Raw genomic sequence first — 21,920 nt, forward strand, 5'->3', positions numbered from 1 at the left:
AGGCAACCCAAGTCCAGTTCCCTTGTTTTCTTTTATGTCTTTAGTTCTTTCTAGTTTCTTTTTACTTCATTGATAATAAATCATACCCTCTACTTAATTTTTCTTGTCTATCTTTTTCTTTTTGTAGAATTCAAAGTTGTGGAGGAATATGAGCATTAGATGGAGGAGTATCTTTAAAAACATGAATGTCAACCATTTGGAGCTCATCACTTGGTAACTTCTCTTAAAATCTCCTCCACATTGTTTTTAGTTTTCATTGGGACAATGAAAAATTTAAGTCTGGGGGGATGCATTAGATGCATTTGATTTGCTTTGTTTGTTTTTGTTTTTGCTTATGTCTTGCATTTTGTTTTGATTTTTTGTGGCATACATCTTGAGAACATCAAACTCCATTTATATGTTTTCTTGTCTTCAAGATGAAATGTTAGCACGTTCATTATCTAGATTCATGATGCTCAAATGATGCTAGTAGTATACTTAATGTACCTCTTTTCTCTATCTTGGGTAGCATAAAATAAGCTAAGTATCTTATGGAGATAAGTTTTAGTCTTGGCTTGACCTTAAGGATCTTATTTTCACTACACCTATACTTGATGCTTGAATGGTTGATATCATTGAAATAGTCATGATTCATTTTGTTTGTTTAGTACTTGGTTTCCATGGTGATTTCTCAAACTTCATTTTGGTTACTGGATGAGGCTCAACTCATGTAAGCTCATTTGGAAAAATCAAAATATCCCAACATTTGTGCTAAAAGTACATTTGTGAATAATATTTGCACAATGCAAATACTTATGAAAAAAAGTGTGAAAAAAAAAAGCAATGAAAAAAAAAGTGAATAAGGGATATAAAAAAACAGTTGTCGTGGGTGGAATCTAGCTAGTCACCCCTTTGAGACCGAGTTAGGTTACTAGGGAAATGACTGCTTGGCTTCTCTTGAGATTGAGCACGCCTTTGAGACCTTGGGTTGATTGAGAAATATGAACCAAGTGTATGGCAAGTAAGTGCCTATCACTGGTTACTTGTCTATCACTAGAAACATTAGGAATTCAAACTTGATGACGACTTGACTATGACATAGATTGAAACTTGAAGAGTTTTGAGTTGTTTTATTTGCACTGTGCACAGGATACTTATGCTTGAGCCAAAATTAACTTGTTTTCATGATCATGTTTACTAATGAAACTTTTTGATAGAGTTAGGAGAATGCATTAGGGATATGAGAGCATTGTAGAACATATGAATTTAAATTGCAGCATTTTGCTTGAGGACAAGCAAAGGTCTAAGTTTGGGGGTGTGATGTGCGTAGATTGTATACACTTGTTTAGCATGTTTTGACGCACATTCACATATTTTGCACATGCTTTGTCTACATATTTTTGTACTTCCAGCTTTCCTTTTAGCATATTTACTCTTTTTGTTCGGAGATCTGTTTTTGTGCATTTTCTGTACACAGGAGTCGAATTTGGTGAAGAATGCATGTTCAAGGCCAAATCTGCGAGTGAAGCAATGGAAGAAGACACCTTACCTGAACCACACACGGCCCTGCCATGGGGGGTTTCCTAGGCCATGTAGAGATGAGAGGCCATGTAGTTGCAGCAAAGAAGGTAGATGGTTTGGCCGTGTGAACCTCACACAGCCGTGCCAAGTTTTGAAGCCCAATGAAGCCTAGGCCGTGTACACCACACGGCCATGTAAGTTTTCTAGAGACCAGAGAAGCCTCGGCCGTGTATACCACACGGCCGTGTGAGTTTTCCAGTGGGCGAGAGAGTGTCGGCCGTGTGCACCACACGGTCGTGCCAGGTTTCCAGAGGTAGAGGCAGCTTAGGCCGTGTAGATCTACACGGTCGTGCAGGAGGGTCATGGTAGATGCTTGACACGGCCGTGTCTCACACACGGCCGTGTAAGGTTAGCAGAGAGGAGAGTGGTTCTGGACGTGTGAACCTCACACGGTCGTGCCACGGGGTCGTGTGGCGCCCAAACCTTCCCTCTATATAAGGCTTCCTTCATGAATTGAAAGGGGATCTTCTCCCCTTTGGGAGAAAACAAGATTTGGGCGATTTCCCTTCATCTTGGAGGGATTTTCTGGCGATTCTAAGGAGGATCTTCACCGATTCGACTCCAAGATCGTGGAATTGGATCCGAAGACCATTATTCTTCGTAGATAAGTTTTCTTTCTCTCTTTTCTTGAATTTAGGGGATCAAGAATGCTTGTAATACTTCTTTCTTTCGGATTCTTTCTTCGATTTATGGAGTAGAGCTTTTGTTTTAGGATGGAGGGAGTATTTGTAAGGATATCTTGATGTAAAACTCTTGTGGATATGCCAATTTTCCATTTCTATGATTTTGTCCTGTTTTGTATCTATTTGATCTTGTGTGGAATGTTGTAATTGTGCCTAATTACCATGCTTGATTGAGGGTTTGGATATCTTGTGGATCTTGTAGAGGTAATTCCTCATTCAATTTTCCGAGGGATCTTCATGACAGGAACATGCCCGTGTAAGGACGTTTGAGGGATTATCTTGAAGGAGAAATTAGGTTATTCAAGGGGGTATGATAGATTTGTTCATTAATCTTTATATCTAGATGAGTTTGATGAGAGATGAATCCTTATGTTGATTATCCGAGGGACTCATGTGACAGGCAAGCCCGTGTAAGGACAACATAGGTTCATTCCTAATTGATCAATCTAGCTGTAGATTTCAGTCCTAGGTCGGTTGTCTATTGCAAGAGAGAATCGACAACCTTCTACAAATGATGGACAATTGAGGAATGAGATTTGGGTAGATCATTTACATTGAATAACCTTACAAAGAAACCAAAACTCCTAGAACATCCCTTATCATTGCCCTTATTCTTGTTTCCTATCCTTTTATTTACATCTTTATCTTTGGTAGATTTACTTTGTACTTGTTAACTCATTGAATTGTTGTTTAGCTAATTCACATTGAGATATTCCTAGTGCTTATTCCAGCCCCTGTGGATACGATAATCTTTTATATTACTTGCAATATTTCTGTACACTTGCGAAGGTCAATAATCAACCTTCCATTTGTACAAGGATCAAATACATATCGTATTGCTAATGTTTTTTCATGGCTCAAACTCCCCTGAATTGAACATAGTCAAGGAGATCTAGGCTACAATATCAACCTCTTTTTCGTACAAGGGTAGAGCACATATCGTATTGCCAATGTCCTTTTCAACACTCAAACTCCCCCAACTCAGACATAGTCAGGGTCAAATTTAGGACACGACATCAACCTCTGCTTCATACAAGGGTTAAACCCATATCGTGTCACCAATATCCTTTTAAGAGCCCAAACTATCTAGGGCTATAAACGAGTCGAGTTGAGCCGAGTCGAGTTTTGGGGTGTTCAAGCTTGTTTGATAAGGTAACCAAGCCAAGTCAAGCCGAGCTTAAAATGAACCAATCTTTTGAAATACTTGTTCAATCTTGGATTGGTTTATTTTTTATGAGCTTGAGCATGTTTGAAGCTTGACTTGAACTTGGTTTGTTTAGATGTTATCGAGTTCTCAATTCAAGCTTAGCTTGAGCTTGGTTCGAGCTTGGCTTAAGCTTGGTTCGAGCTTGGCTTTAGCTTGGTTCGAGTTTGGTTCGTTTAAATATTATCGAGCTCTCAATTCAAGCTTATTTGATTGGTTATTGAGCTTGATAATTCAAATTTATTTATTTATTTTATTTTATTTTATTATTTATTTATCATATTGAAAAGAGTTTTATTAATGAATATGGTTCATGAATATTAGTCACGAACGTTGTTCACGAACATTGTGTTGGTACCCCGTAGTAGTTTTGATGTGATCAACCAAGTCAGGTTAGGTCATGTTGGTGTTTAACCATGTGTCTAAGTGTGCAGGAGTTTAGGAGCACAGGAAGTCGAGCGGAAGACACGGCTAGCGAGAAAGACGGCACGGGAGAGAGTCGACGGGCTCGGTGCGTCTGAGGGATGAGGTGCTGGGAAGAGTACACCGGTGGACGAGAAGGACGCGCGCGGTGGTCCGAGGGACGAGAAGCTGGAGGGAAAGCTTGCTCGAGGAGAAGGACGGAAAAAGGGTACGGGTGAGCCCTATTCCAGTTGGCCAAAATCACTCAGGCGATCGGAGCGGCAAAAGAGTATAACGTGACTGTAAGCACTGCTGGAGGCGCCTTCAAAGGAAGTTGAAGGCGCATGCGCGCCTTCTGTGGAAGACGCCCTCTGTGAATAGTATGAAGGCACCTTCTAGCCATATGGAAGGTGTCTTTAACTAGACAGATTTTTATCGTTGGCGGTGGATAAACTCTTATCCACTAGCGCCTTGTTGGAGGCGCCTTCCAGCTCTATGGAAGGCGCCTTCTAGCCCAGGATAAGATTTTCCAGGGGCTATAAAATGACCCCTGGGCTTAGGAAATAGAACACAATACTTGTGATTGATTCATCTTGAGTTCTGAGTTGTAATTGAGTGCATCAACTGCTATAAGAGGCTTCTCCGCCTGAAGGAGAGTTTACTGAGATTTTATCTTTCTTGGATTAACAACCTCCCGGTTGTAATCAAATAATTCATTGTGTCTCTTCCTTTTAGTTTATTTATGTTGTTTATGCAAGTGTTCTATTTAATTATGCTATAAAGAATGAGGAAGGATCATTTTTTATTGCAGGGCTATTCTCCCCCCTCTAGCCGGCCACTACCAAGACCTTCAAGTTGTATCAGAGCCAAGTTCGTTTCAGTAGGATTAACCACCGAACGAAGAACACGAGATAGCCGGATAAAGCATCTACCCACCGAAGTTCGAGGGGGATTTCACCAACTGGAAGAAGAAGATGGTGATAGGATCGAGTAGCGCGATAGAGGGGGGGGTGAATATCGCTTCTTTTTAAAAACTATTCTTTTCTTTTTAAGTTAGAATCGTGCAGCGGAAAATAAGAAATGAGACACAATCGTTTACTTCATTTGGAACCTAGCTCGACTCCTACTCGAAGGCCCGCGGTCCTTGACCGCACCGATGGGCAAAACACTATAATCCTTCTTTCCGAACTCCTCGGAAAGAAGTGAATCGTACAAGTACAAATATGTAAGATAGTAACACTTCTACTATCTTACAGAATTAAAGTACAGTACAAAAATAAAGCTATACCGACAATTGCAGAATTTAAGTCGTAGCTCGGTCGGCAATCGGATGAAGTCACTTGCAAATTTGATGAAGACTTGTAGCGTGGACAGATTGCAAATGAGCACAAGGGTTGATCAGAAAAGTTGTTGCCGCCTCTGTCTTCGAGCCTGGTTTTATAGGAGTACTGAGGGTTTGGTCGACCGATCCCCTGTTCGGTCGACCGAACTAGCTTCGATCACCTCCAGCTGGCAATCTGACGCTGGCTCGTAATTATGCTTTAATTTGCCTTCAATGGTTCTGTCGACCGAACCCTTTTATCGGTCGACCGAACAAGGTTTTTCCTTGTTCGCTGAAATCTGCCGAGATCACTCTTTAATGTTGATTAAATGTTGATTGGATCGGTCGACTGATCCTCTTGTTCGGTTGACCGATCAGCCCTTCTTTCCTTTGCTTGCTGATTCGGTGCTGATGAACTGGCTTGCTGAGTCAACAGGTTCGGTCGACCGATCTTACCTTTCGGTCTACCGATCAAGCTTCGACCTGACTCTGGCTCAGTTCTGATCTGGACTAACTTCTGTGCTGATCTTACTTGGTTCGGTCGACCGGTCCTTTGGTTCGGTCGACCAATCCGCCTAGACCTGCAAAACAGTGTTAGAACAAAAAACACCCTGCAACACAGATGTTAGCATAACAGTATAATAATGCATGAGTAATAAAAGAATAGTAGAATTGTTCTTGATCTCAACTTGGAAACCTTCCCGGTTTCTTCAGTTGGAACAGCGGCCTAAGGTTGTTCCCTCCGGGAACCCGACCTCACTGTCGCTCCTCGAGTTTGCTTACCTCAACCTACCTGCCAAACTTTGATCCTCCAGATCTAGTTTGGACTTCTCACTCAGCCTTGATCGGCTCCCCAGGACTTTTCCTTTGATCTTCGGTCCTTCAGACCTCTCGATCACACTGCCAAGCTTTGTCTCCCCTCGACCTTCTTGGACTTTCACCTGGGTTCCACGATCTGCTAATATTTCTTCTGCCTAGCCTCCAACTAGGTCTTTCCCGGTTGAGTAAACATTCTGCACACTCAGTAAACTTGTTAGATCACAACAAGACTTAACTTGAACCTTTGACAACATCAAAACTCAGGTTTGATTCTGGTGCAGTTTACACCAACAATCTCCCCCTTTTTGATGTTTGGCAACCAAGGGTCAAAATTAAGTTTAAAAATATGCAACAGGTAAATAAACAAGCATACAAATATGCAACAAGTAAATAAGCAAGCAATTTAACTTTTAACTCACCCTTTGAATTAACTAACTCTCCCCCTGAATTCACTATCTCTCCCCCTTTGACACACATCAAAAATAGGGGCAGAACCAAAAACAAGTAAAATTAGAATAGACTAATCAAATAATAGACTTATAAAAATCATCACGAAAAATATACTAAGTCAAGAAACAATTCAAAAATTATATGTTGAAAATAATTTTTAAGTAAAAAATTTAAAAACCTTTAACAATTTTTTTTTTAATACTAAGGCAAGAAATAGTTTGAAAAAATCTAAAATTATATGTTAAAAAAAATGAAATATTTAGTAAATGAAAACATCTTATATTTTTTTTTTAAAAGAATAAAAGTTTAACAACATTTTTTAAAAAAAAATTATATTAAAAAAAACTAAAGCAAGAAATATTTTGAAAAATTCTAAAATTTTAAATAAATTAAAGCATTTGAAGTTTAAATGAATAAAATAAATTTTTAGGAGAATGAATTTATGAAAATTTTGATCAAAATAGTATAAGCCTAAAAACTTGTTTTGAAGCTCCCCCTAAAACTGACAAATTCCTAATGTCCAAGCATGGATATAGAAAAACTAAGGAAAATTTGTCCTTATGATGAAATGTCCAACCCTTGTCCAAGGCCAGCTATCACAAGATAGTAGCAATTTGACTCAGGTTGGTCAATTTGAGCATTTTAGAACTAGCAAGGTTTTACTTACTAGTTAACTAAAATTGATCAATGTTTGTTATTTAAAGCCCAGATTTATAGCGATGCACTGACATAAGCATCTGAAATCTAGAGCTAGGACCTAAGCATCTCACCCATTCTAAGTTATCAAACAAGGGATCCTACTGTGCTTGTGAGATGCTGGCTCCTAGAACTATAGGAACATGCAATTCTACGGTAAGACCTAGGCTATTCCAGAAAATAAATTTAAAGAATTTTGAAAACAAAAATTTTTGAAATGGGGATTTTTACAAAAATAAATTTGAAAAATAGACTAGATAGTAATTTTCATAATCAAAGAACCTATTCTACAAAATTTATCAAAAACTACTAAAGACTGGAAAAAAGAAACACTAAAGATTAAACATAGTCATAATTCAAGGTAAGTAATAGATACAATAAGTCACAAAAGATAAATCCTTAAATCACTCATCCTCATTCTCATTATCTCTCAGATAATCAAAAATCCTCTGCTGCTCCTTCTGTAATGCATCAGTACGTTCTATCATCTCATGACGAATATCAGCAACGTGTCCCTGAAGAGAGCTGTACTGATCATCCATTTTTGTTTCCAATGAGTCAAAGCGACTGAAAATATCATCTCGCAGACGGGTAAAGAAGTCACTAGTTGGAGGAGGAGGAGGAGCATATGAACTACTTTGAGGAAAATCGAAGAAGGGTGTCATGGCAAATCCAGGATCAATGACCACAGGAGGAGGCGCAGTAACAGGAACCGGATCATCCTCATCAATAGGATCGTCAACAACCGGTGGGATGTAGTGTGGATGTGTTCGTTTGTACACAAGGCCTTCGGCGCTTGTCTTAATCCCAGCGAAGGATAATTGCCTAACCCCGACAAGATCAAAGTCAGACAACTCAATCAACTCGCCTCGATGAACTCCTACTCCGAGATTGGCAATATAAGCAGTAAGAACATGACATTGAATCATATGAACCTTAAGTGAAGTATTGTACCCTGAATAGTAAATGATAGATCTGAATACCCAGTAGCCTAGGTCAAACTCTAGTCTGTGTTTAAGGGCGTACATCAGAAAAAGATGAACTGGACGCAAAACGCCCTGATCTCCAGATGATAAAGGATAAACACAAGCGTTATCTCTTAGACTAAGAGGTACAGTTGACATTTTTTTAGGACGAGGTCCCTCAAAGAAGTCAGCATACATGAGGTCTAAAGTCAGATGAGAAAAAGGAGCAGGTAATGGATCAGGAAGAGACTTACTAAAAAAGATACGGTTAACTGACGGTCGGATCCGTAGAAATCGAAGAAACATGTCAAGATCAAACAACATGTCTCGAGTAGCAACTCTAGTCCTAAAATGATGGGGATCAAGTTCGCACAAGTTGTTGTAAAATTCCGAACAGAGAATAGGATTGTATGCATGTCTACAAAAGATGACGCTATCAAGTTGATAGTGTTGATTGATCTCTATGACCTCAGGACAAAAGGTGTGATAGAATTGGAGATCCAAACAACGAGTACCGATAACCTTAAATTTTTTATTAGGAAAGGATAGACGCAATTCTTCGGTAGAAAACCTAGGATCTTGGCTAGGATTAAGAGAGCTAGCCTCTCTTTGTGCAATAGCTCTACTTTTCTCACTATAAAAAAAAATAAATAATAATGCAATAAGTAACTTGTGCAAAAATATTAAAAGGAATAGAATAAAAGAAAGTTACCGAGGCATTTTCGGATGGGAAGAGGCTGGAATCGGCGAATAGTATAGGAGATAGAAGAGTAGAAAAATGGATTTGGAGGAGTTGTGAGGGTTGCTAGCTTCTGCTTTTATAGAAGATGATCGGTCGACCGATCAAGGGTTCGGTCGACCGATCCCTTAAATCTCTCGTCCTTTTGACCGGTGAGCAGACGTTCGGTCGACCGATAAAACGGTTCGGTCGACCGAAACTTTAATTTTGGCACGGATACAGGGTAGTTGAACAGATGAGAGTTATGTTTTCGGTCGACCGATAAAATGGTCCGGTCGACTGAATAATTGAACATTCATCATGTGGCATATTAAAAGAGTTCGGTTCGGTCGACCGAACCGATTGTTCGGTCGACAGATAATTAATAAATTTTAATTAAGTTTAAAATAATTTTAATTAATTTTTAAGTTTAAAAGAATTTTAATTAAGATTAAAATAATTTTAATTAAGTTTAAAATAATTTTAATTAAGTTTAAAATAATTTTAATTAAGTTTAAAATAATTTTAATTAAGTTTAAAATAATTTTAATTTTAAAATAATTTTAATTAAGTTTAAAATAATTTTAATTTAGTTTAAAATAATTTTAATTTAGTTTAAAATAATTTTAATTTTAAAATAATTTTAATTTAGTTTAAAATAATTTTAATTTTAAAATAATTTTAATTAAGTTTAAATAATTTTAATTAAGTTTAAAATAATTTTAATTTTAAAATAATTTTAATTTTAAAATAATTTTAATTAAGTTTAAAATAATTTTAGTTTAGTTTAAAATAATTTTAATTAAGTTTAAAATAATTTTAATTAAGTTTAAAATAATTTTAATTTTAAAATAATTTTAATTTTAAAATAATTTTAATTAAGTTTAAAATAATTTTAATTTAGTTTAAAATAATTTTAATTTTAAAATAATTTTAATTAAGTTTAAAATAATTTTAATTAAGTTTAAAATAATTTTAATTAAGTTTAAAATAATTTTAATTATGTTTAAAATAATTTTAATTAAGTTTAAAATAATTTTAATTATGTTTAAAATAATTTTAATTATGTTTAAAATAATTTTAATTAAGTTTAAAATAATTTTAATTTTAAAATAATTTTAATTAAGTTTAAAATAATTTTAATTTAGTTTAAAATAATTTTAATTTTAAAATAGTTTTAATTAATTTTTAATTAATTTGGTTTGAATTAGATTAGATTTGAATTTAGTTAGGTTTGAATTAAGTTTTAAATTGAATTAGTTTGAATTAGATTAAAATTAATTTAGTTCAAATTAGAATTAATTTGAAAGAGGTTATTGAACCTATGTTAGATTCAAACTTAGCTTTGGGTTAATCAAGCAAGCGTCCTAAGGATAAGTTTCAGTTCAGTGGCGAGGCATATGGCCTACTTGAATATCATTAGACCACTTGCTGAAGACTTTTCAAACTGTTCCTGCCCAAAAAACTTAATACTAAATTTTGGTCTAACTAGCCCATGTTTGACTGGGGTAGCTTCGGTCTGATCCACTAAGTCTAGTGCACCAGGTAGAATTCCATATTCAACCTAGACATGCCTTCGACAGAGTTTCCTTGACGTACTATCATCCCAATCCATTCCGGTGCTATGTTATAGGGTTTGGTAAACCTTTTTCATCTAACCGTTCTAATAATCCTAATCCTAAGTATTGAGTTTGGTTTAAGTTGGTTGGATTGTTTTTCTAGTTGCTCCCCCTGAGTCATAGCTTAGATAAGGTCTATCTAAGTAATGAATTTGACTCTTAGGGACCAAGTAGTGGTTTGATTTGATTGGTTTGGTTAAGTGTTTTGTTTGAACCCATGCTTGGACTTGACTTCTAACATTTTGACTTATTAGAGACATGTATGATTTGTTTGTTTTGTTTGGTTTATAGCCAAGCCCCGATTTGTTGTACACGGCTCGTTGCGATCCAAGTACCATATTTAGACATTTGGATCCCATTTCGAACCTTTCAAAAGTTTTCTTGAGTCGCTCGACTTGACCTTTCAAATCAGAATTTTCTTTCTCGAGTTTTTCAACTTGAGTTGAAGTTCCGACTTGAACTTGGTTAGTCGAGTCACTCAAGCTAACTTGTTGCTTAAGGTGGTCTATTTCCTTAAGTAACAAGTTATTTTGTTTTTCCGATTTTGCTATTTTTTTAAACAAACATTTAACTACTTTAAGCAAATTTGACTTTGAATAAATCGTTACCATATTTGGATCTTTCGATCCAGGGCTTCTCTCGGAATCGAGGTCGATCTCGGACTCGTATTCTTCGTCGGACTCGGACTCGGACTCGGAATCTTCGTTCCTTGCCATAAATGCAAGGTGACTTGAGTGCTTCGTTTGCTCCGTGTCGGATTCGTCGGAAGAGGTTTCGTCCCAAGTCGCTTGAAGTGCCTTCTTCCGTCTTGTTGATTTGGGTCGTTCTTCTTTCCGATTTGGGCATTCGTTTTTAAAATGTCCCTTTTTGTTGCATCCATAACAAATCATTTCTGATTTGTTTTGGATCTGGTTCGGTGGAATCTTTTTGGTATTTCTTCTGAACTTTTTCTTAGTCAACAATCTTCGGACCATGTTGACTAGTTCTTCTTCGTTTGTTGAATCTGAGTCTGACTCGCTTTCAGACTCGATCTTCGTTTTTGATTTTGTCTCTTTGCTTGAACCTGCATACAAAGCAACTCCTTTCTCGACATGGCTCATGTTAGATTGCTCATGTAATTCCAACTCGCAAAACAATTCGTCTAACTTAAGAATTGAAAGATCTTTGGAAACTTTGTATGCATCTACAATTGATGCCCACAAAGCATTCCTCGGAAAAGCGTTCAGAGCGTACCTTATCGTGTCGCGATTTTCGAGTTCGTATCTGATCAGGTGAAGACCGTTGAGGATGTCTTTCAGTCGGGCGTGCAGTTGCGAGGCCGTCTCTCCAAGAAACATTTTTATATTAAGTAAGTTATTTAAAAGAAGATCTCGTTTGTTTACCTTTGAGTCGTCGGTTCCTTCGTGTAATTTGATTAGTGAGTCCCACAAGTCTTTGGCGTTGTCGTAGGGACCAACTCGGTTCAATTCCTTCATTGTGAGTCCACACTAAATGGTGTTGATCGCCTTGTAATTTAGTTGTGCCTTTTTGACCATTTGTGGAGTCCATTCTTCCGGTTCTAGAGTTGTTCCGTCCTTCGTTGGAGGAGTATAACCTTTCAAGATTGTGAACCAGAGCTCGATGTCAGACTTCAGGAAACACTCCATCCTATTCTTCCAGTAGCTAAAGTTTTCTCCTTTGAATAGTGGAAGTCGGACCGTGCTATACCCTTCTTGATATGAATTCGACATCCTTGCAAAGCACAGATAAAAAAAAAATATTTCCAAGACTTTTGTCTTGGGATTAGTAGTGCTTGAAAAAATAGAGATAATAAAAAATATTAAAGAAATTTTAAGAAAAGAAAAGATTTTAAAGATGCTTAGAAAATCGGTTAAGAAATTTCAGAGCTAACCTGGCTCTGATACCAATTGATAGAATCGAGTAGCGCGATAGAGGGGGGGGTGAATATCGCTTCTTTTTAAAAACTATTCTTTTCTTTTTAAGTCAGAATCGTGCAGTGGAAAATAAGAAATGAGACACAATCGTTTACTTTGTTCGGAGCCTAGCTCGACTCCTACTCGAAGGCCCGCGGTTCTTAACTGCACCGATGGGCAAAACACTATAATCCTTCTTTCCGAACTCCTCGGAAAGAAGTGAATCGTACAAGTACAGATATGTAAGATAGTAACACTTCTACTATCTTACAGAATTAAAGTACAGTACAAAAATAAAGCTATACCGACAATTGCAGAATTTAAGTCGTAGCTCGGTCGGCAATCGGATGAAGTCGCTTGCAAATTTGATGAAGACTTGTAGCGTGGACAGATTGCAAACGAGCACAAGGGTTGATCAGAAAAGTTGTTGCCGCCTCTGTCTTCGAGCCTGGTTTTATAGGAGTACTGAGGGTTCGGTCGACCGATCCCTTGTTCGGTTGACCGAACCAACTTCGATCACCTCCAGCTGGCAATCTGACGCTAGCTCGTAATTATGCTTTAATTTGCCTTCAATGGTTCTGTCGACCGAACCCTTTTATCGGTCGACCGAACAAGGTTTTTCCTTGTTCGCTGAAATCTGCCGAGATCACTCTTTAATGTTGATTAAATGCTGATTGGATCGGTCGACTGATCCTCTTGTTCGGTCGACCGATCAGCCCTTCTTTCCTTTGCTTGCTGATTTGGTGCTGATGAACTGGCTTGCTGAGTCAACAGGTTCGGTCGACCGATCTTACCTTTCGGTCGACCGATCAAGCTTCGACCGGACTCTAGCTCAGTTCTGATCTGGACTAACTTCTGTGCTGATCTTACTTGGTTCGGTCGACCGGTCCTCTGGTTCGGTCGACCGATCCGCCTAGACCTGCAAAACAGTGTTAGAACAAAAAACACCCTGCAACACAGATGTTAGCATAACAGTATAATAATGCATGAGTAATAAAAGAACAGTAGAATTGTTCTTGATCTCAACTTGGAAACTTTCCCGGTTTCCTCAGTTGGATCAGCGGCCTAAGGTTGTTCCCTCCGGGAACCCGACCTCACTGTCGCTCCTCCAGTTTGCTTACCTCAACCTACCTATCAAACTTTGATCCTCTAGATCTAGTTTGGACTTCTCACTCAACCTTGATCGGCTCCCCAGGACTTTTCCTTTGATCTTCGGTCCTTCAGACCTCTCGATCACACTGTCAAGCTTTGTCTCCCCTCGACCTTCTTGGACTTTCACCTGGGTTCCACGATCTGCTAAGATTTCTTCTGCCTAGCCTCCAACTAGGTCTTTCCCGGTTGAGTAAACATTCTGCACACTCAGTAAACTTGTTAGATCACAACAAGACTTAACTTGAACCTTTGACAACATCAAAACTCAGGTTTGATTCTGGTGCAGTTTGCACCAACAGATGGAGGTATTTTTCAAAACTGATTTCGATTTTCTTTTAATAATGGAATTTGATTTTGTAGCACCCGAAGGTAAAGAAAAATACCACTGGGCCAAAAAGGAGCAGGTCGATTTTGTGGCAAACGGCAAAGCAAAATTCCATCTGTTAAGTGTCTTACCGCCACCAGAAGTCAACCGGATCGTAGGCTACAAGTCTGCAAAGGAGCTCTGGGAGAAATTCCTAGAACTACACGAACGAACCTCTGAGGTGAAACTCATGAGATGAGATCTGCTCAGAAACCATATCAACAACATCAAACTAGAAGAAGGAGAAACCGTTGCACACCTTCACTCAAGGATCAAGGAGCTCATCACTGGACTCACGAATCTCGGAGAAAATATAAGTAATCGAGATTCACTAAGGTACGCTCTCAATGCATTCCCTAGAAATACTGAATGTGCATCATTAATAGATGCTTATTATATATCTAAGGATCTAGATTCAGCTACTTTAGAAGAATTATTTTCAACTTTTGAAGTCCATGAAATGAGATGTACATGTCCAAAGAAGGAGCGTAACATTGCCTTAAAAGCAAAGGCAGATAAACAAGATTCAGAATCTTCTCTCGACGATAATGAAATAGCACTGATTGTAATACCCCAGTTCTGAGATTCTGGTTAAGTATGACTTAAAAGGTTAGATGGTATTATCCATATCACCAAGGTGCACCTTCCTTTTCGGAAGCTCAAACTTAAGAACTCCAAAGTTAAGCGTGCTTGGCTTGGAAAAATCTGAGGATGGGTGACCTCTTGGGAAGTTTTCCAGGGTGCGTGCGAGTAAGGACAAAGCACGCTGAAAGGACCTCCGGTGGTCTGTGGAGCTAGTCATCAAACCGATAGGTAATTCTGGTGTCGTTCCTGGTTCGGTCCGGGGGGGCCCGCCCGGATCGGAGCGTTACAGATGGTATCAGAGCGACCTTGCGACCGTGAGTGCGCCTGTGGTAGGAGCACCCAGGGCACCACCTAGCGAGGGAGATTCTGGGATTTGTTTGTGGTGCGATTTGTGGTTACACAACGAGGACGTTGTGTCTTTAAGTGGGGGTGATTGTAATACCCCAGTTCTGAGATTCTGGTTAAGTATGACTTAAAAGGTTAGATGGTACTATCCATATCACCAAGGTGCACCTTCCTTTTCGGAAGCCCAAACTTAAGAACTCCAAAGTTAAGCGTGCTTGGCTTGGAAAAATCTGAGGATGGGTGACCTCCTGGGAAGTTTTCCAGGGTGCGTGCGAGTAAGGACAAAGCACGCTGAAAGGACCTCCGGTGGTCTGTGGAGCTAGTCATCAAATCGATAGGTAATTCTGGTGTCGTTCCTGGTTCGGTCCGGGGGGGCCCGCCCGGGTCGGAGCGTTACACTGATGGTACATAAGTTTAAAAAGTTATTTAAAACTAAAAGATTTAATCAAGTGCAGGGTAGAAAAAGAAGGATAAGATACTACCACTACAATGAAGAAGGGCATGTGAAAGATAACTACCCTAAATTGAAGGACAATGACAAGAGTAAGGACAAGAAGTCGACCCAAGCGAACAAGTACAAGAATATGAAGGCAACGTGGGACAAAACGTCGTTTGAATCAGAAATTGAAGTCATCGCCAGACTTGCGTTTGTGGCAAGTCACCAAGAAGAAGGAGACAAAGCAAGCTCATCCAAAATGAGCATCAAAAGTATAGATGAAGGGGGAGTGACATCAGAAGAAAGCAGTACTTCAGGGGGAGCTTTGGATCTCGGGATCAACAAGGTAAGTCAGGTACGATCTCTTCCTCCTAACAAATTATTTTAGTTTGTTAAGTTATTAATAAAGAATTATTGTAAATTAGAAAAAGAAGTTAAAGAATTAAAGTCAACTCTAGCTAAATCTTATCGATTAGAAAACTATGATACAGTAAAAAAATGAAAAACGAAAGCTTGAAAAATAAATTAAAAATTTAAAAAAATCATGCATGCTTAAATATTCAATATATTAGAAAATATAGTAGATTGAATTAGTACCTTAAATACCATAAGGGCCAAATTAGGAAAATTTCACAGAAATACATACCTAAGAAATTTTTAATTACCCGAGTAGGAATGAACCTATATTAGGTTTCAAAATCATATTTGGATTGAATGTTTTTAAATTATGACTTTCAGAGTAAATTAAATATTAAATTTCTTTAAGAGGATTTGTCTAGAAAGTGGTTGTTGTTCCAATATCCAAGAAGATCTAGTGTCTCGCTACAACCTGGAAGTCAATTATTGAAATAAGTATTTAATTGACTAACTGTTAATCATTTATAAGTTATAAAAATACCTTAATTTTCAGTTAAAAATTAATTTATTATTTTTTAATTAAGTCTTATCTTTTTAAACAGTTAGAAATTTTTTTCACTAATTTTATTATTTTTTACTCTTAGACTTTTAAATGAACCTTATTTTTAATGTGATCAAAAGGGGGAGTAGGGAAGAAACAAGTCTAGAGGGTTTAGACTAGAGGGTACTTGTAAATTTTTTAACTTGAAATTTTTTACTTGACATTTTTTTACTTGAAGAACAGGTATAGTTAAAAAAAAATTTACTTGAAATTTTTTTACTTGAAAAACAAGTTTAGTTAAAAAAAATTTTACTTGAATTTTTTTTCTAGCATATTTTACTTAGAAATTTTTTTAAAATTTTTCTAGCAAATTTTACTTATAAAAATTTTATTACTTGCAATTTTTTTTTACTTGTAAAATTAGATTTTTTTTTTAATTACCCTAATTTAACTTGTGTTTGATTACATTAAAAAGGGGGAGATTGTTGGTACTCTATGGTAGTTCTGATGTGATCAACTAAGTCAGGTTAGGTCATGTTGGTTTTTAACCCTGTGTCTAAGTGTGCAGGAGCTTAGGAGGACAGAAAGTTAAGCGGAAGACGCAGCTAGCGAAAAGAACGTGCATGGCGGTCTGAGGGAAGAGAAGTCAGAGCGGAAGCTTGCTTGAGGAGAAGGCCGGAAAAAGGGTTTAGGTGAGCCCTATTCCGGTTGGCCGAAACCACCCAGGCGATCGGAGCGACAAAAGAGCATAACGTGACTGTAAGTGCTACTAAAGGCGCCTTCAAAGAAAGTTGAAGGCGTCTCCGCGCCTTCTGTGAAAGGTGCCTCCGCACCTTCTGTGGAAGGCGCCTTCCATGGCTGGGAGGCACCTTCTATAAACAGTACGAAGGTGCCTTCCAACCCTATGGAAGGCGCCTTCAACCAGGCAGATTTTTACTGCTAGCGGTGGATAAACTCTTATCCACTAGCACCTTGCTGGAGGTGCCTTCCAGCCCAATGGAAGGAGCCTTCAACCCAAGATAAGATTTTTCAGGGGCTATAAAATGACCCCTGGACCTAGGAAATAGAATACAACACTTGTGATTGATCCATCTTGAGTTCTGAGTTGTAATTGAGTGCGTCAACTGCTATAAGAGACTTCTCCACCTGAATGAGAGTTTACTAAGCTTTTATCTTTCTTGGATTAACAAACTCCCCAGTTGTAACTAAGTAATTCGTTGTGTCTATTCCTTTTAGTTTATTTACGTTGTTTATGCAAGTGTTTGATTTAATTACGCTATAAAGAACGAGGAAGGTTCATTTTTGATTGCATGGCTATTCTCCCCCCTCTAGCCGGCCGCTATCGGGACCTTCACATTATTCACAAATATTAACGAACTGAACACATATGTGTTTAAGTTTGTTTGTTTAGTTTTACGAGATATTTGTTTAGTTAATCTTGTGTATATTGAACCAACATAAATAATCTCTTACTAAGTCGAACATCAAGCTTGTTTATAAATGCTTGGTTTATTTACAGTCCTAAAACTATCTCGATTTGGACATAGTCAAGGTCGAGATCCAAGGGTCGACATTATTAACCTCCCCTTAGTACAAGGGTCGAGTGCATATCATATCTCCATTGATAATGTCCTTTTTAGGGCTCAAACTCCCTTGACTCAAATATAGTCAGGGTCAAGATCCAAGGCTCAATAATATCAACCTCTCCTTCATATAAGGGGAGAGCACATATCATGTCTTCATTAGTAGATATTTGTTTCTAAGGTCACATCCTCCGACTCAGACATAGTTGGGATTGACATCCAATGTTCACCATCAACCTCTCCCCCTCATTTGAGTTGGGGCCCAGATTGGCCTCATGACAGGCATGGAGTTTCTCTACTGAGTCCTAGGCGAGATCTCTATTTCTCAAAGCTTCCCTATCGGCAGCAAGTGGACCTCTCTTCGAGAAGTTGTAAAAGAAGTTAGATGGGATAACAATAATACAAACTGATTCTTCATTCCATTAGGAAACTAATTACAAAAGGTCTAGCTATCACAAGGATCAACAAAAAAAAAAATTTAATCTAAGTCAGTCATTTCTTCCTCTGGGATGCTGTCAATGATTTTTAATAAGCAGATCGTGGGTAGCGGTACGTCGGTGGGTAGACTGTCATTCTCTACTAGTTGTTTCATTGCGCTTTCCATGCCGTACTGGACCATTTTGACTTGTTGGGTGCCTATCAAATCGTAAAATTCATGCAAGCACATGAATTCTTTTTTCTTGATCTCCTTGTGTTTACCCTCCCCAACTTGATACTCTTGGAGTTCCACCACTTTGTTCTTTAGTTGGCTTCTTTGGGCCTCCAGTGCCACCAGCAGCTCTAACTTGGAGGCTTCCATGACCTCGACTTCAGTTGTAGCCGCCTCCACCTCTGCCCAAGCAAACTCCAACTCGTCCTAGCAAGTCACATCCATGGAATTGAATTCTTTCGCCTCGTCTTGGATGGATCTTAGCTCAACCTTTAAAGTCCCAAACTCAGTTTTGCTTACTTCTAACTCGACCTTGGTTACTTTTGCCTCCTCCTTGGCCATCGCCATCACTCTTATTGTGCTTCTACCATAGCCTTCAACTTTCTTATCTCCTTCCGCTATTTCTTCCTCCCCGACTTCAGTTTCTTAATCCCGACTTTGAGGAATTCCCCTCCCTCTTTACCATGTCTAGGTTGTACCTCACTTGGAGTTTCTTCACCATCTGGTCTACTAATACCCCCTCAGTCGGGTGATCTCCGCCTACGCTGAGGCAAAGTAAGCTCTTAGGTTCTTAGTCGGTTAATCTCCACCTGTGCTAAGCATACCTCCGCTTGTGCCAAGGTAAGCCCATGATCGAAGGGATCCCCGGCTAGTTGGGCCTCCAACTCAGCTACTCGAGTCCACATTATCCGGCGACCTTGCTAAAACTTAGGGAATTGTTGGACAAACATCACCAACTTAGCCATGTGGTCGGTTCCATCTAGCACAATCTCATTAGCTAATTTCTTGAAAGATAGGTTTTCAACTGCCTCCTGGGTGTCCATCCACGTCGTCGTCATTGGATCATAAAACATAAGATTCAGCATGTACTCTCTGGGAACTTCTTCTTCTAGGGGTGCTTCTGAGGCAGCTTAGACGAGTCTTCGCCCACCTTAAGAAGAGGACACTCCTAGAAACCTAGGCCCAGATGAGGGTGTGATGAGCTGGCCTTGATACGAAGGCCCCTGACTTAGTGGCGGAAGGCGGAGGCTTGGTCCTGAGGGGTGAGGATGGGGCATGCGGGCATGAAGTGTTGGCCTCCTCTTGATGATTCCCCGACTCAACCGGCGAAGTCAGGATTTGAACTTGAGGTGGTGAAGATGGGCCAACGGGGGGTCCTTGATGAACAACGTCTCTTCCTTGTTATTCTCAGGGGCCTCCCTGATTCCCCAAAGTGAGTTGGTTCTGCAGCTACAGATTGGGGCTAGGGGTGGCCTCGACTCCCTTGGTGGAGTTGGTTCCAGAGTAGCGGATCGAGAGTAGCCTCTGTCATAGTCAAGGTAGGGGGAAGTGGTGTTCTCTTCTCAGCCATTGCCTTATCTATAGTCAAGTCCACAATCTTCGCGCTCGGTTAGCTTCACCACTTTGTTCATGAAGTCTTCATCATGGTGATGGCTGTAAGAATCAATACATCTTTAATTAGATATCAAAACTTACGAAGGTGACAGGTCTTACCGAATAAAGATTTGAGAGGGATTAGGATGAGACTCAGCCCGAATTTGTGAAGTAACCCCTCCTCGAGTAGCAAGTTGCTATTGAACTTCATATCCTGTAGCTTCTGAGATGTAGCAAAATAGTCCCACTCCAAGTGATAATTTCTCAAAGCAGGAGTTGCAGGTAACTTGATTTGACACTGAGTAGGCCAAGACACGGGCCTCGGGTGGACAGAAAGTTTTTCAAGAGATTAAGCCCAACTTTGGAGGAAAAGAAGAATACCCTGTCTTCCATTTTCTTTTGCTAAATGGAAGACTTGAGGAGATAGGGTGATTCGATATAGTCGAAAGAGAATGACCACGTCGGTGAGGATTCAAAAAGCATTTGGACCAAGTTGAGAAAAGTGAATGCGGAAATACTGTGTCACTTCAGAGAAGAGAGCAGGAATGGGAAAGCGTAGCACACTCAACAAATGGATCCAGAAGAATGTCACAAAATCGAGAGGAGGATGTTCAGGATGATCGTACTGTTCGGAACTACTATACGACAAGGATCTTATACACTGTCCTTATTCGATCCAATTTACCACGAGTGACATTAGACTCGATGGTTCTATACTAAGGAGCAGAAGATGACTCTGTGGCCATCGATAGACATGACATAAAGAAATGATAACAGATATCAAACTGAAATCAGAGACTAAAAGGTCACCAAGATCAACAAATAATCAAAGTAGAAGGTAGAGACAAATGAGCATACACTTACATAAGAGTTGGACGCAGATCACTTGGAGATGAAGAAGATGAAAGTAATGCTCGCAGAAGTAAAGATCGCATGATAAATATTAGGGCATCTCTCCTTGACCTAATATACTTTCATTCACTCGGATATAATCGTTGGATCTCAACCACCCTAAGGGCGGGATGGATTTTCGACCGTTCGATCATACACATGGATTAAACCAAATTACAGTAATCATTGCGATTTGGATGACGCTTCGGTTTCTCTGTAGATGGTTACATCACTTTAATGAGACGCAACCTCAAAGACATGATGGCGTACTCCAAACTCATAGATAGAGACAGATTGCACATGACATGCATTTAATAGGCGCGACTACATTTAATGCACAAATGTCGTCTAAAGCACTCCTGGGATTTACCACATGGTCGATACAGCTAGGACGACAAGACCCACAATATCCAACTACATAATAGTTCAGTCAGTCGGACTCTCATCTCCTTCGACTAGACTTGAAGGGGAGATTGGTGAAACGGAGAGTAATCAGAGGATGCCACGTGGTTAAGGAGAAGTTAATTGTCTTGTGGGTGGTGGTTAAAATCCATAGAAGGCCACTCCTGACTCCATGTCGCTCCTGGCTCTACACCATTCTCGATTCCAAGCCATTCCCAGCTTTGTGTTACCCTGACTTCATATCGTCCCGACTCCAAGTCACTCCTGGCTCCGCACCATTCCCGACTCCGAATCGTCATCAACTCTGAATGATAAGTTGTGGCTCGCGAAAGGTATGAACACTGCCTCCGGGCCATTCCCGACTCCATGCCATTCCCAACTCCATTTCATCATCAACTCCGAACGATAAACTGTGGTTCGAGAAAAGTACGGACAACATAGCTGTTATCCCCCTAGAGAATGTGGAAAATGTAACCGTTTAGTCCGGAAGAGATGAGCAACGTAGCTACTTATTTCAAGAAACATGGATAACACTAACAAAGATTTGGGAACATATGGAGAACATGAGGGCATAGCTATCATTCTATAAAAGGTTGTTCGCTCCTGCGGACACAGGTACATCCACACGCATCCTTTATTCTAACTCTCTTTCTAGTATTCTCCCCCATGCTCCGATGGGTCTCCCTACAATTCTTTGTGATGTCGAAGCGAACAACAAGAAATTCAACATCCATGTCAACTCATCGGTGGCTCGTTCGTCGATGATTTCAGGCAAGATCACTAGACAATATGGCCTTGTTGCTAAAGATCCCTTATCCAGGATCGGCAGAGAAGTTAGCGGATATTTCAGAATTTAAAAAGATCTATAATCTTCTATGCAAGGGATTAAAT

This window comes from Zingiber officinale, chromosome 9A, assembly GCF_018446385.1.
Source record: "Zingiber officinale cultivar Zhangliang chromosome 9A, Zo_v1.1, whole genome shotgun sequence".
Lineage (NCBI taxonomy): Eukaryota > Viridiplantae > Streptophyta > Magnoliopsida > Zingiberales > Zingiberaceae > Zingiber > Zingiber officinale.